This window comes from Palaemon carinicauda, chromosome 34 (genome assembly GCF_036898095.1).
Source record: "Palaemon carinicauda isolate YSFRI2023 chromosome 34, ASM3689809v2, whole genome shotgun sequence".
NCBI classification, from domain to species: domain Eukaryota; kingdom Metazoa; phylum Arthropoda; class Malacostraca; order Decapoda; family Palaemonidae; genus Palaemon; species Palaemon carinicauda.
Window position 1 is genome coordinate 73878102 of NC_090758.1, and position 14759 is coordinate 73892860.

The 14759-nt window shown below is 38.8% G+C and overlaps 1 protein-coding gene across 2 annotated transcripts in view; it reads right to left on the reverse strand.

Moving 5' to 3' along the window:
• Window positions 1-5341: 5341 nt before the first annotated feature.
• LOC137626453 (arginine/serine-rich protein PNISR-like) overlaps window positions 5342-14759 on the reverse strand; it is a 68270-nt gene continuing 58852 nt past the window's right edge. For both annotated transcript variants that reach the window (XM_068357455.1, XM_068357453.1), the window contains one exon: window positions 5342-5708. The gene's annotated coding sequence lies outside the window, so the exon portion shown is untranslated. The remainder of the gene's footprint in view (window positions 5709-14759) is intronic.

Below are 14759 nucleotides of genomic sequence, written 5' to 3' on the forward strand. Positions count from 1 at the left end.
ATCTGATCGAATCAATCACCCATAACTTTTTTCTTTTATGGATATTTCAATTTGAGCATGCCAAGTTTGTCCCCTTGTTTTTTGCAATCGCTTTTAATCATTTATTTCTATTTATAACAGTGATGAATGCAAGAGTTGATGGGAGAAGTACAAGAGGAAGGCCAAGGTTTGGGTGGATGGATGGAGTGAAGAAAGCTCTGGGTGATAGGAGGATAGATGTGAGAGAGGCAAGAGAGCGTGCTAGAAATAGGAATGAATGGCGAGCGATTGTGACGCAGTTCCGGTAGGCCCTGCTGCTTCCTCCGGTGCCTTAGATGACGGCGGAGATAGCAGCAGTAGGGGATTCAGCATTATGAAGCTTCATCTGTGGTGGATAACGGGGGAGGGTGGGCTGTGGCACCCCTAGCAGTACCAGCTGAACTCGGTGAGTCCCTTGTAAGGCTGGGAGAAACGTAAAGAGTAGAGGTCCCCTTTTTGTTTTTGTTTCATTTGTTGATGTCGGCTACCCCCCAAAATTGGGGGAAGTGCCTTGGTATATGTATGTATGTATGTAATATTTCAATTTGAGCAGGCCAAGTTTGTCCCCTTGTCTTTTGTAATTGTTTTTAATCATTTATTTCTGGTTATAACAGTGAAATGTCATCCTAATGCTTACAAGAAACTTGGCAAGTGTAGATTATTGATAAGAAGAGACTGGTTTTATGAATTTTGGCCAAAGGACCTAATATCTGGGTAGCCATTCAATACCTAATTGTAATTTTTTTTGGGTGGGGGATCCCTCAGTTGAACAATGAAGTAAAAGTCTAAGAGGTTGACAGCAAGATGGAAGAAAGAATGGAGGAATGGAAGAGGTTCAGTCGAGACTTGGTAAGTGTCGATTTCAGATAAGAATGATCATTTGAAATCTTGGGCCCTATCTCCCTGTCACAGCAACGAAAAGAGGAACGAAACTTTGCTGAAATCATCAAAAGCAAAATGCATTTGTATATTTGAAATTGAAATGGACAAATTTGAATATTGTTCAAAAGGCAAGAAGGAGAAGAAAGATTTCAAGAGATTCATGTTCATCCAAAACGACAGGAGACTAAAGGGGAAGGCAATAAATTAGGAAAAGTACACCTGTAAACATTAACCCTTTTACCCCCAGGCTATTTGGAACTTTCCAACCCTTAACCCCCAGGGGTTATTTTTTTTCCAAGCACATTTTTTTCTTTTTAAATTGCTCTTACAGCCTTAATTTTGGTCATAGAGAGGTCAGGTTAGTCTCATTCTCTTGGAAAATGCCTGAATTTTTTCAAAAAATTATCAAAAATCTGAAAAAAAAATTTTTTATTGCATTTTTTTGCAAGGACGTATCGGTACGTCCATGGGGGTAAAGGGATGGGTTTTGTGAAATGTACCAGTACGTCCTTTGGGGGTAAGAGGGTTAAGTAAACAATGAAATGTCTCGACGAGCACAACCGTATAATTTTGTGTAAAGTGAATATGACTGACACTTAACGGATTTTGATGTAAGAAAAATCAATTTTTGGGTGAGATAGCCATGTCGTCCCGATGGAAATTCCCTTCGGCAGCTTCCTACTGTATAATATTTCTGCGAGTGATATTACAAGAGAATTACCGTCAGGTATCACGGGGTTCTAACCCCCGGAACGACTATCTGAAGATATCGTGTATGATCAGGGTCGTATTCGGAGATAACTATAGATATCTGCACCCCTAATAGACTTTACCCAGTCTAATCCACTAAGGGGAAGGATACGTGAGGAGCTGTTACATATAAAAAAGGGATTTTGACAAAGGAAAAATCTATTTCTGGGGAGATACCTGTGACGCCCGGTGAAAAGAATCCTTCTTTACACTTTTCTGATATAAATACTTCCAAATATACCAGAGAAATTTAAAGTATGGAATGCAGAGGTTACTACCCTCGCGCGAACACCCAGTGGGCATCGTGTATAAAGCAGGGGTGTGTGAAAACCACTATTCACAGGCTTCATTAGGTTTCTGTCAACACTTGTAGGCCAGGGGATATTATTGCATTTATGAATGGAAAAACAAAACAAATCAATAACTGAGATAATACATACCATTATAAAAAAAAGGGTATCCTACATGAAAACACTAAAAACCATTTGCATATCCAGACAGTCTTACCTTCCTGGGTCAAATGTTTGACGATACGTCTCCTCTCTCCTTCCATCTTATGCTCTTATTGCTATATCCCAATTAGTTCCCATCTTTATATTTTCTTTCCCTCAATCAAGTGGACAAAATTATCTCTTTGAGAGATCTCAACATGTTTCAGAGCTTAGAATACAACACAGTATATACATCTTCTTCCTCTTTATAGGTACGATCTTCCCACCACAATCTAGGTCATGCATCTTTTGGGGGTTACTTCTTCCATTTTAGAAGTACCCCTACAAATAAGGTCTTATGTAAGCATTGTAGTGTTTCGTTGAGATTTTTCCATTAACAAACAAACATTCGGAAGACATGTCATATCTTTAAAATATTAGTTTGAAAAGTTTGAAAACCCTTCTTTCCTGAGGAACATCTGGGAAGATGAATTTCCTCTTACGGTTCTAGAGATTAACATTGGTGTTCACGACCACGTGGGAAGAGGTTGGAAACTGTATTTCAATGCTTGCTTAAACAAACCTTTAATTCTGTGGCAATGAATTGAGAAGGATTTTTGCTACATTTTGTACTACTATCAATTTCAGCCTCTTGAAATACAATTCCAATATTATTAAGTTTCAACTATTAATTGATAGTGCAGCTATACAGGTTTAGTTGTTTTTTTATGACAGTATTTACAAAATTGATTAAATACAAATGATCCTTTTAAATCCTTTTAGAATAAAGTGTTAAAATTTAAACTGCTGTAATAGCGGCAACATGGGCCTGCTTATAGGGCGTCTAGGAGGTTATTTGAACTGGGAACTAGGGCTAATTGGAACCTAGGGACCAAACAAACAACTTAACGCAAGGGGTGACACAACTCCATGTTTATACCTTGACTTTTATGATAGTTCTATGTTTTTTTATCATCATTGTATTTCAACCTAGCAGTACCAGCTGAACTCGGTTGAGTCCCTTGTTAGGCTGGAGGAACGTAGAGAGTAGAGGTCCCCTTTTTTGTTTTTGTTTCATTTGTTGATGTCGGCTAACCCCAAAATTGGGGGAGGTGCCTTGGTATATGTATGTATGGATGTATGTATTTCAACCTGATCAAAGAATCACAGTTTTATAGGTATTTATAATACTCCAAAAGATTAGATTTCAAAATTTAAGTAAGAAAAAGAGAAACTTTGTGGGCTGAATTTTATCGTTTTTCTCTTCCAAACTCAAAACTAAGAACTTCTGACATCTCCAGGATGCACTCTTTTGGTCTAAAAGATTAAATATAAAAATTTAATTAACCCTTTTACCCCCATGCTATTTGGAAATTTCCAACCCTTAACCCCCAAGGGGTTATTATTTTCCCATCACATTTTGCAGTATACTTTTTTTTTAAATTGCTCTAACAGGCTTAATTTTTGTCATAGAGAGGTCAGGTTGGTCTCATTCTCTTGGAAAATGCCTGATTTTTCTCAAAAAATTATCAAAAATATGAAAAAAAAAAATTTTATCGCATGATTTTGCAAGGACGTACCGGTACGTCCATGGGGGTAAAGGGATGGCTTTTGTGAAACGTACCAGTACGTCCTTTGGGGGTAAAAGGGTTGAGAAATAGAGCAAGTTTGGGGGCTAAATTTTAATTTTTTTCTCTAAAGCTCCAACTTAGAACATTTGAGGTCTCCAAGATGTAATCTTTGTCAGTTTTGACTGCAAGTAACTTGGTAATTTCCAATGCATCCACAATATGTGTAGCCAAGAATCACTGGGTATGCATCTCTGAGTTAACCCTTGGAACTTTCCAACCCTTAACCCCCAGGCATTTTTTTTTCAAGCACATTTTGCAATATATATTTTTTAAATTGCTCTTTCAGCCTTAATTTTCATCATAGAAGTCAGGTTGGTCTCATTCTTTTGGAAAATGCCTGAAGTTTCTCATAAAGTTATCAAAAATATGAAAAAAAAAATGTAAATGGCAGTTTTTTGCAAGTATGTACCAGTACGTCCTTGGGGATAAAGGGACGAGTTTTGTGAAACGTACCAGTACGTCCATTGGGGGTAAAAGAGTTAAGTGTACAAAACATCAGTAAAATATACTTTACCATTGAATTACCCAGTAAATTCTAAAGTTGGTTTCAAACAAAGAAAAATGTTTTGGGCAGTGCCAATTCCACTTCATTGTAAAAACAATGAGTTAAAAATAACTTGCATAAATAATAGATAGTCTAGTCGAGTAGTTCAGAAACCTTTTCAAGCTTGTGTTCAATGGCTTCCAGATGGAGTCCCTGTGGCCCCCTTCCCCTTGAAACACTGTAAACTATGTAACAGGGCTACGTATTTGTTTATAATTTTAATGTCAATTTCATTATCTATAAAATGCACACAAGTTTCTTTGCTTTTGCTATTATGACATTTGTTTTATCATAGCAGTACCACCTGAACTCAGTTGAGTCCCTTGCTAGGCTGGGAGGAACGTAGATAGTAGAGGTCCCCTTTTTTGTTTTTTGTTTCATTTGTTGATGTCGGCTACCCTCCAAAAATGGGGGAAGTGCCTTGGTATATGTATGTATTATGTATGTATTAAGATCTTATATTAGATAAAAATGTATAGCTTGAAATGCTCTTATAATGCCAGCCCATTGACCCCTACCACAGCTTTTTCCTCATCGCTCCCAAATACAAATCCAGTGCCCCAAGGGGGACGGTTCTGCCTTCTTTGGAAACCACTAGTCTATAGTCAATTTCTTTTAGCGATGCAGATTTGCACCGACTCGCAGCGGTGCCCTTTTAGCTCGGAAAAGTTTCCTGATCGCTGATTGGATGGGCGAGATAATTCTAACCAATCAGCGATCAGGAAAATTTTCCGAGCTAAAAGGGCACCCCTGCGAGTCGGTGCAAATCTGCATCGCTAAAAGAAATGGACTATAGTGCACGTGACGATATTTGCTTTGGAAGCCAAGTGAGCAAAGCATTATAAAATATTGATTGATTTCAATGAGTTAGAACAGTTAGGCTGGGAGGAACGTAGAGAGTAGAGGTCCCCTCTTTTGTTTTTGTTTCATTTGTTGATGTCGGCTACCCCCCAAAATTGGGGGAAGTGCCTTGGTATATGTATGTATGTAGAACAGCCTCCCAATCTGTAGGCAAGATTAATTGGGTATCCACACCTCTCGACCTCAAGCCGAGACCACAAAAAAGGTTAAATGACGCAACCAACTTCAAGTCTTCATCTCTTTACTCTACACTACATGAGCAAATCTGAGATAAAACCTGAAAAGTGAAGAAATACAAATCTCTGGAACACGAGGCAATTTCTGAGTGAGAAAGATGCTATACAATTGAAGATTTTTTTTTTAGTTTTTTTTTGCAAAAAATCTGTACTTTCATATGACTCAAAAATTAAAAATTCATATTCCAAGGAGCTCTGTACACAGTTTTCAACCTGAAATAAGATGTTGGAAAAACCGAACACTTACACTGCAAATTCTAATACTTTACACATAAGACCTATCTTTGGATAATCTACGGTCAGACTCCGGCAAAGGGTAGCGGCTCCAAATTTTGGGCAGTGCGCAATGCAGACGCTGAAAGAGAAAGACAGAATACAGATACAACGTGGTACTTTTCACGAGGGCCAATAAAAAAAAAATACTGCAATAAAAAAATGTATGAGTGCAATATAAAATATCACAAGAAACAATGAACAACGTATAGACATGATATAACTCTAGAATAATGACTGAAAATATTTTATATACATCGAATGCTCATCTGAAATTTTTTAAAACATTCTTGTGCTCAACTTGAGGAGTGTGAAGAAGAAAACTTGACTTATTCAGTTATCAAAATAATAACTGCAATGATTAGTGTGGAGAGAACTCGTCAGAGACAAGAAAAGTTTAGTGAACTAAAGGTTTGTCTAAAATATTTTGTGAAATGTAGGCACAGCCTTGCTGATAGAGAGCAAGGAGAAAAGAGAAGGATATAGAGAGAAAAATGAAATTGAATAGAATTCTATTTACAAAAAAAATAAAATAAAAATAAAAAGGATAGCTTTCATTGGCTTAAAGCCTCCCTTTAATGACATCTGAATATAATGTCAAAAGAGAAAAAGATTTAACTACTAATTTACTGAAAACGACTAAGCTACTTAAATTATCACACAAATATTTCCCATAATCTTTTAGGCCTCTCGTCTGAACCTCGCACCAAAGTATCTTATAAGTATTTTTCTATAAAGATCCAAAATGGCGGGAGAATGTAAGTACTTGCTAATGTTACACAAGGATTCAAAGAAAAAAGTTTTCAAAGTAACTCCAAACATTTCCTGCCAGGTGCTGAGCTTTGCGTCAAGAGGCTAACGGGTTGCACGACGGTGCCTCGATAAAAATTCACCAGAGTATGACCTAGTTGACCTTAAAGGTGGTAGCAGCTGGCATGGCCTACTTGGGAATACTGAACGACAAAATATAACTTGGGGCGATGCAATCTATCGTAAACCCTTTCTTAAAAAATGGGGAATGTAAGCATTATAAAATGTGTTTTGGTTTTTCAATCTGTAGAGATTATGATTCTTTGGTTTTTCAAACTGTAGAAACTATGGTTCTTTGGTTTTTCAATCTGTAGAAACTATGATTCTTTGGTTTTTCAATCTGTAGAAAGTAAGGTTCTTTGGTTTTTCAATCTGTAGAAAGTAAGGTTCTTTGGTTTTTCAATCTGTAGAAAGTAAGGTTCTTTGGTTTTTAAATCTGTAGAAACTATGATTCTTTGGTTTTTCAAACTGGGGAGGGTCAGCAACACTTACTGGAAGACGGACATTAAGGGGAAATGCTGGGGAGAAGAGAATTATGAAGAAAAATTCCAAGTCATCCGAAATAGATTTCACTAGAGGTTCATGTAAAAAATATAGCAATAGTTCAACAAGGTAAATAAGTCCTGGAAACCTAATGTTGAATCCTCTGCAACGACAGAACCTTTCACTACAAAAGAGATCAAATTGAAACAGTATGGATAATCTCAAAGTAAATTCATACGCAACTTCTTTAAATAGAGAATGATGGAGCTGAGGGACCAACGTGTTAAAGCTTCTCAATTTAAGTAATGCTAGAAAGGCGATGGCAGCCTTAAAGAAAACAATTTAAAACTATACCAAAGTGGGATAGTGCTTTTCGTCAGAGTTAGAAACTGATCTGTGCTGAAATTATTTGGAGCTCCGAGAAAGATCATCCAAGAGTTTCAAATATAGAAAGTTGCAAGATTTAATTTTTCTCTGAAAACCTTAAACCAAAACTAATGTCAAGATCCTGACATGAGGGTATGAATGCCTGAGGAGTAAATTCTTGTACCGAGGTAAATGTAAGGATCCAGACGTAAGGGTACGAACGCCTATTGTATTAATCTAGGTGCATACAAGAACACAACTAACAAAGGAAAACCTTATTGCGGATAATACCACTTCTGCCTGCATCCAAAGTGAATGAACTTATGTATTCCGCTTAAATTACCAATTCTAGAGTTCCATTTCAAAACAGGTCTCCCAATTGTAAATAACAGACACTTCTCTAATGATTAGCTTCAGTGAATCACAGAATACGAAAGTCTATTCATAAAAGTATCCAGCATAAATTCTACTTCTGATAGATATCTAAAACTAGAATATTTCTTAAGAGGGATAAAACATCTCTACAAATAACCAAAGGAGAACTTGATAAATGTGGGGACTAGATTCACAAACACGAACTTCATCATCAATAAAAAACATGAAAAAGGGAGAATCTATCATCTTGAGAAGAGACCAGCATACCACGTAAAATATCTAAGAGAAACTCTGTTAAGCTATAAAAATGTCTTCAGCAATCTAACAGACATAATACATAAAGATGTTAATTTTCATAAGTCCCTTCATAAGTCCCTAACCTTTATATATTTATATTTTTTAAGACTTTCTTGGCAGCTTAACTTATTAAGGCACTGGGAGGTGGTAATATAACTTAATCTGTTTAATATCGGCTCTTCTTTGTCGATGTATCACAGGATGTAGATACTGGAGAGGGGGGTTTGAAGCCCCCTCGTCCCGTCCCTTTTAGTCGCCTCTTACGACACGCAGGGATAATGTTGGCGCTATTCTACTTTTTTATATGCCCCCGCGGCCACAGGAGGAACGTAGAGAGTAGAGGTCCCCTTTTTTGTTTTTGTTTCATTTGTTGATGTCGGCTACCCCCCAAGATTGGGGGAAATGCCTTGGTATATGTATGTATGTATATCGGCTCTTCTAAAGGAGTAAGAGAGATGACCTTCGACCCCTAACAGCAGTCCTACCATGTAAAAGTCACTTGGTTAAAATGCAAAGCATACGCAAAGCAGATAAGTTACGACCTACTACCCTGCTTAGCAGGACCTATTATCAGTTTCTACATTTAATAGGGTCATCCTTAAATGAGAAGAGTTAATTTTAAATTTTGCTTCAGTTTCTTCCAGTTTCTCAGACAGCTTTCCTCAATTCCAATCAGGATAGCGGCTATGAATACAGTTTGTTTTCTCGCCCTTATTTACAGTTGTTAGTTTATATTTGGCAGTAAATTTTCTTGAGGATCTTTTCTCCACATACCTAGATTACTAGCTGTCTAAATAAGGAAGAGGGGAGAAAAGTGGCTTCAAGATCACACATTTCTTTCCAATGGGTACCAACTCTTTTCTCCACATACCTAGATTACTAGCTGTTTAAATAAGGAAGAGGTGAGAAAAGTGGCTTTAAGATCACACATTTCTTTCTAATGGGGACCAACTCTTTTCTCTACATACCTAGATTACTAGCTGTCTCAATAAGGAAGAGGGGAGAAAAGTGGCTTTAAGATCACACATTTCTTTCCAATGGGGACCAACTCTTTTCTCCACATACCTAGATTACTAGCTGTCTCAATAAGGAAGAGGGGAGAAAAGTGGCTTCAAGATCACACATTTCTTTCTAATAGGGACCAACTCTTTTCTCCACATACCTAGATTACTAGCTGTCTCAATAAGGAAGAGGTGAGAAAAGTGGCTTTAAGATCACACATTTCTTTCTAATGGGGACCAACTCTTTTCTCCACATACCTAGATTACTAGCTGTCTCAATAAGGAAGAGGGGAGAAAAGTGGCTTCAAGATCACACATTTCTTTCTAATAGGGACCAACTCTTTTCTCCACATACCTAGATTACTAGCTGTCTCAATAAGGAAGAGGTGAGAAAAGTGGCTTTAAGATCACACATTTCTTTCCAATGGGGACCAACTCTTTTCTCCACATACCTAGATTACTAGCTGTCTCAATAAGGAAGAGGGGAGAAAAGTGGCTTCAAGATCACACATTTCTTTCTAATAGGGACCAACTCTTTTCTCCACATACCTAGATTACTAGCTGTCTCAATAAGGAAGAGGGGAGAAAAGTGGCTTCAAGATCACACATTTCTTTCTAATAGGGACCAACTCTTTTCTCCACATACCTAGATTACTAGCTGTCTCAATAAGGAAGAGGGGAGAAAAGTGGCTTTAAGCTTTAAGATCACACATTTCTTTCTAATGGGGACCAACTCTTTTCTCCACATACCTAGATTACTAGCTGTCTCAATAAGGAAGAGGGGAGAAAAGTGGCTTCAAGATCACACATTTCTTTCTAATAGGGACCAACTCTTTTCTCCACATACCTAGATTACTAGCTGTCTCAATAAGGAAGAGGTGAGAAAAGTGGCTTTAAGATCACACATTTCTTTCTAATGGGGACCAACTCTTTTCTCCACATACCTAGATTACTAGCTGTCTCAATAAGGAAGAGGGGAGAAAAGTGGCTTCAAGATCACACATTTCTTTCTAATAGGGACCAACTCTTTTCTCCACATACCTAGATTACTAGCTGTCTCAATAAGGAAGAGGGGAGAAAAGTGGCTTCAAGATCACACATTTCTTTCTAATAGGGACCAACTCTTTTCTCCACATACCTAGATTACTAGCTGTCTCAATAAGGAAGAGGGGAGAAAAGTGGCTTCAAGATCACACATTTCTTTCCAATGGGTACCAACTCTTTTCTCCACATACCTAGATTACTAGCTGTCTAAATAAGGAAGAGGGGAGAAAAGTGGCTCTAAGATCACACATTTCTTTCTAATGGGGACCAACTCTTTTCTCTACATACCTAGATTACTAGCGGTCTAAATAAGGAAGAGGGGAGAAAAGTGGCTTTAAGATCACACAGTTCTTTCCAATGGGGACCCAAACTCTCCAACTAAAAACTTACTCAACCTGTTAAAAGTAAAATAAAGAGATGGTATGGTCTAGTACTCTGAAGTACCCGAGTACAGCTCTCAATTTTGCCTTGAAGATAATTTAATACAGACATTTAAAATAAAATCTGGAATCTGACAGCTATCAATAAGCTAGTCCTGACAGCAAATTAAAATGGAAACTGTAGTATAACTGTCACAGTTCTTAACATCCCCCTATAATTATGACTACTACTGTACTACTATCATTATCATCACCATTACTAGCTACGCTACAACCCTAGTTGGAAAAGCAGGATGCCATAAGTCCAAGGCCTCCAATATGGAAAAGTAGTCCAGTGAGAGGAAATAAATAAACTATAGGAGAAGTAATGAATAATGATTATAAAATATATAGATTAGATAAAACACTAAAATAGATCTTTCATATATAAACTACGCAGAGAGACTTCTGTCAGCCTGTTAAGCATAAAAAACATCAACTACAAGTTTGAACAATTGAAGTTCTACCGATTCAACTACCTGATTAAGAAGATCATTCCACTGTCTGGTCACAGCTGGATTGAAACTTCTAAAATAGTATGAAGTGTTGAGCTTTATGATGGAGAAGGCAAGACTGTTAGAATTAACTGTATATCCCTGTACTATTCTATATACTTTGGTATTTAGTGTCCCATCTCTACACTCCATGAACCAGCTGGTATTTACAAGATCATAGTAAAAAAGTTGAACAGCGGAGTAGAACGAGACAATGAAATAAAAAACAAAAGAGCATCTAACCAAGAGAAGTACCACATCACCTCAAAAGATAGAAAATATGAATGATGGAAAACAGAAGTATGTAGAGAATTTTAAAGCTTGGAAATTATGTTAAAATTTCTAATAATTTTATTTTCAATGTACTGTAGTATAGTCATTTGGCCACATCACTGCACTAAACATCTCGATACAGCATATCATTAAATAGGTTTTTTTTTAATCTCTCGTCATATTTTCCAAAACATTTTGAGGTAGCAGCAGTAGGGGATTCAGCATTATGAAGCTTCATCTGTGGTGGATAATGTGGGAGGGTGGGCTGTGGCACCCTAGCAGTACCAGCTGAGCTCGGTTGAGTCCCTTGTTAGGCTGGGAGGAACGTAGAGAGTAGAGGTCCCCTTTTTTGTTTTTGTTTCATTTGTTGATGTCGGCTACCCCCCCAAAATTTGGGGAAGTGCCTTGGTATATGTATGTATGTATTTTTTCTGTGAACCAAATTTAGGTCTAGATTTCTATATTCTTCTTCTAAGGGGATAACTTGCTGTGTCGTCTACAAGAACATTCCTGTGTAAGCCTAGAACAGGGAATCCAATAAGATGTCGATCATCATCATCTCCTCCTATGCCTATTGATGCAGAGGGCCTCATGACATGAATACCTAAAGCAATATTCGCTATCCTGCTCTAAGGACAGTGTATCAATGCGCAAAGCACAGACTCCAAGTGTATAGGGGAGACCCTCTATATTTTACATCAGCTATGGATATTAACCCCTTTACCCCCAACGCTATTTGGAACTTTTAACCCTTAACCACCGGATATTCTTTTGGAACTTTCCAACCCTTAACACCCGGATATTTTTTTTTCAAGCACATTTTGCAATATATATTTTTTTTTTAATTGCTCTAACAGCCTTAATTTTAATCATAGAGAGGTCAGGTTGGTCTCATTATTTTGGAAAATGCCTGAAGTTTCTCATAAAGTTATCAAAAATATGCAAAAAAAATGTAAAAAAGTATTTTTGCAAGGACGTACCGGTACGTCCATGGGGGTAAAGGGATAAGTTTTGTGAAACGTACCAGTACATCCATTGGGGGTAAAAGGGGTTAAGCAACATTTTTTATTTGTCAATCATTTAAAAATGTTATTTTCATTAGTAAAATAAATTTTTGAATATACTTACCCGATAATCATGTAGCTGTCAACTCCGTTGCCCGACAGAATTCTACGGAAGGGATACGCCAGCGATCGCTATACAAGAGGGGGGTGTACTCACAAGCGCCACCTGTGGCCAGGTACTGCAGTACTTCTTGTTGACACCACTTCAATTTTTCCTCGGTCCACTGGTTCTATGGGGAGGAAGGGTGGGTCAATTAAATCATGATTATCGGGTAAGTATATTCAAAAATTTATTTTACTAATGAAAATAACATTTTTCAATATTAAACTTACCCGATAATCATGTAGCTGATTCACACCCAGGGAGGTGGGTGAAAACCAGTGTACATGTATATCAAGAAGCTAAGTATCCCGTATTTCATATTATCAGTTATTCAAAATAACAATGAAATTACAAGTACCTGGTAAGGAAGTCGACTTGAGCCATTACTCTGCCTTAAATAAGTTCGTCTTCCTTACTGAGCGCAGCGTTCCTCTTAGGAGGCTGAACAACTCTAAGGTGCTGAAGTATCAAGGGCTGCAACCCATACTAAAGGACCTCATCACAACCTTTAACCTCGGCGCTTCTCAAGAAAGAATTGACCACCCGCCAAATCAACAAGGATGTGGAAGGCTTCTTAGCCGACCGTACAACCCATAAAAAGTATTCAAGAGAAAGGTTAAAAGGTTATGGGATTATGGGAATGTAGTGGCTGAGCCCTCGCCTACTACTGCATTCGTTGCTACGAATGGTCCCAGGGTGTAGCAGTACTCGTAAAGAGACTGGACATCTTTGAGATAGAATGATGCGAACACTGACTTGCTTCTCAAATAGGTTGCATCCATAACACTCTGCAGAGAATGGCTCTGTTTGAAGGCCACTGAAGTAGCCACAGCTCTCACTTCATGTGTCCTTACCTTCAGCAAAGCAAGGTCTTCTTCCTTCAGATGAGAATGTGCTTCTCTAATCAGAAGCCTGAATAGTAAGAAACTGAGTTCTTAGAACTTGGAAAAGAAGGTTTCTTGATAGCACACCATAAGGCTTCTGATTGTCCTCGTAAAGGTAAAGACCTTTTTAGATAGTACCTAAGAGCTCTAACTGGGCAAAGTACTCTCTCCAGTTCATTCCCCACCAAGTTGGACAGGCTTGGGATCTCGAACGACTTAGGCCAAGGACGTGAAGGAAGCTCGTTTAGCAAAAACCGAGCTGCAAGGAACATGTAGCCGTTTCAGATGTGAAAACAATGATCCTGCTGAAGGTGTGGATCTCACTTACTCTTTTAGCTGTTGTCAAGCACACGAGGAAAAGAGTTTTTAATGTGAGGACCTAAAAAGAGGCTAATTGGAGAGGTTCAAATCTTGATGACATAAGGAACCTTAGGACCACGTCTAGATTCCAGCCTGGAGTGGACAACCGACGTTCCTTTGAGGTCTCAAAAGACCTAGGGAGGTCCTGTAGATCTTTGTTGGTGGAAAGATCCAAGCCTCTGTGGCGGAAAACCGCTGCCAACATACTTCTGTAACCCTTGATCGTAGGAGCTGAAAGGGATCTTACTTTCCTTAGATATAACAGGAAGTCAGCAATCTGGGTTACAGTGTTACTGGTTGAGGAAACTGCATTGGTCTTGTACCAGCTACGGAAGACTTCCCCTTGAGACTGATAGATTCTGAGAGTGGATGTTCTCCTTGCTTTGGCAATCGCTCTGGCTGCCTCCTTCGAAAAGCCCCTAGCTCTTGAGAGTCTTTCGAAAGTCTGAAGGCAGTCAGACGAAGAGCGTGGAGGTTTGGGTGTACCTTCTTTACGTGAGGTAGACGTAGAAGGTTCACTCCTAGAGGAAGAGTCCTGGGAATGTCGACCAGCCATTGCAGTACCTCTAAGAACCATTCTCTCGCGGGCCAGAGCGGAGCCAACCAACGTCAGCCGTGTCCCTTTGCGAGAGGAGAACTTCTGAAGTACCCTGTTGACAATCTTGAACGGCGGGAATGCATACAGGTCGAGATGGAACCAATCCAGCAGAAAAGCATCCACGTGAACTGCTGCTGGGTCTGGAATCGGAGAACAATACAACAGGAGTCTCTAGGTTATCGAGGTAGCGAACAGATCTATGGTTGGCTGACCCCACAGGGCCCAAAGTCTGCTGCAAACATTCTTGTGAAGGGTCCACTCTGTGGGGATGACCTGACCCTTCCGGCTGAGGTGATCTGCCATGACATTCATACCGCCCTGAATGAACCTCGTTACCAGCGTGAGCTTTCGATCTTTAGACCAGATGAGGAGGTCCCTTGCGATCTAGAACAACTTCACGAAAGAGTCCCTCCCTGCTTGAAGATGTAAGCCAGGGCTGTGGTGTTGTCAGAGTCCACCTCCACCACTTTGTTAAGCTGGAGGGACTTGAAGTTTATCAAGGCCAGAAGAACCGCCAACAACTCCTTGCAATTGATGTGAAGTGTCCTTTGTTCCTGATTCC